Genomic DNA, 2149 nt, shown 5'->3' with positions numbered 1-2149 from the left:
CCTCTCTAGACAGTTATCATTATCAAGATCTATCACCACTATAAATCTAATACCAACAATTATTCATATTTATGTATATAATATATACCATTTTATATGATATCTAAACAATTCCCAAGGCAGATGGGGCCCTCTGTATCTGATCATTGCTTGGGTCCTGTGTATTGTACAATATCAACAACACTGCTGCCATGAATTCAGTATGTTTATCCTTAGACCATTATACTTAAAAGTAAGACTAGACCAGATCCTTACACTCAGTAATGTGAAAACAGATAAATGACTATTGTCAATAGATGCAATACATACATCTCTAGCAGGAGGTTTGGGTACAGATTGAGGGAACACAACCTCTGGTTTAGCTGTAGTTATTTTCTTACTATTTAAATTCAAGCTTCATTAACTAGTTCTAATTCCTTATTAGTCTGTGAACACAATAAGGTTAAAATCCACATGATTATATTTTTGTTGACTTAAATAGAATTATATATGAAGGCATGCACTGAAGTTATTCAGGAGTGAGGCAGGTAAAGTTAAGATTTCAGGCCTTTTTTTTTTTGCCTATGCCACTCAGCATTATTATTAAGTTTATAAAGTGCTCCTGTGGGATGCCTGAGTGGCTCAGTGGTTAAGCGTCTGCCTTAGGCTCATGGCATGATCCTGGAGTCCCAGGATTGAGTCCTACATCAGGGTCCCTGCATGAAGCCTGCTTCTCCCTCTGCCTATGTCTTTGCCTCTCTCTCTATGTCTCTCTCTCTAGTCTCTCATGAATAAATAAATAAAATCCTTTTAAAAAAATAAAAAGTAAAGTGCTCCTAGGAGAGAGGACATTTCCATTGTTTTATGTCATTCATGGGTAAAGCATCTATATATCTACTAATTCTGTGATTCTTTGATTCTCAAAATTAGGATTGCAGGGCTTCCTTATGCATCCCACCCCCCCCCACCTCAATACGCCCCTTCCTCTGCTATCATTTCTGCCAGTGTTCTACTCTACAAAGTTCTCAATATTGTCCTCTTGGAGTCTTCCTTTGGGTATTAATTTTCCCAAATTATTTAGAAGGAGGGCTGAGAGAGAGAGGGCTAGAAACTGCAATCCAAGTGAAAGTGATGGTGGCTCAAAACATGACAAACCAAATGTGGCAAAATATTTAAAATTAGTGAGTCTAGGTAAAAGGTAAATGTGAATTCTTTTCAATATTTTTGCAATTTCTATATATGTAAGTTTACTTCAAAATAAAGTTAAAGGGATCCCTGGGTGGCGCAGCGGTTTGGCGCCTGCCTTTGGCCCAGGGCGCTGATCCTGGAGACCCAGGATCGAATCCCACATCGGGCTCCCGGTGCATGGAGCCTGCTTCTCCCTCTGCCTGTGTCTCTGCCTCTCTCTCTCTCTCTCTCTCTCTCTCTCTGTGACTATCATAAATAAATAAAAATTTAAAAAAATTTTTTAAAAAAATAATAAAGTTAAAATACCGTGGATATATTCATTTCTTAAAAAAAAAAAAACAGAATTTACGTATGTATTTACTTATATGCATAAAGTTTCTCCAGAAGTATACACTGATAACACAGGTGACTCTGTATGTCTTGGAGCAACAGCACGCTGAATGAAGAGGGTTCCAAGTAGACTGATAATTTATCATCCAAAATAGCATACTTCTGAGAGAAAGAAGGGGTTATTCATTATTATGCCAGGATAATGATTGTAAAATGAGTCTTCACTAGGAAAATGGGGATATATGGTCATTGGGCATGGAAGGCAGATTTTACATGGTATGCTATTTTGTACATTTTTATTTCTCAACATGTGACTATATTAGCCATTCAAATTCATAAATAAAAAAATAGACATCAGGAAAGTTGTTTATGAAAATAAGGTCTCAGCACTACTAATAATGCTTTTAGGTCACTTCAGATAAAGATATGTAGATATAGCTATATACATAGCTATAGTTATAGTTATATATACATATATACATATATATATATAAGAGAGGAGAGAGTTCTAGTAAGTATGATAGTCCCCAATTTACAATGGTTTGACCTATGATTTTTTAGCTTTACAATGGTGTGAATGCAATACTCAGTAGAAATCATACTTAAATTTTTTTAGAGTATAATCTCCATTTTATTATTTTTTCACCCCAGT

Source organism: Canis lupus, chromosome 3 (genome assembly GCF_003254725.2).
Source record: "Canis lupus dingo isolate Sandy chromosome 3, ASM325472v2, whole genome shotgun sequence".
NCBI lineage: Eukaryota > Metazoa > Chordata > Mammalia > Carnivora > Canidae > Canis > Canis lupus.
Note: the sequence above shows the minus strand (reverse complement) of the source record.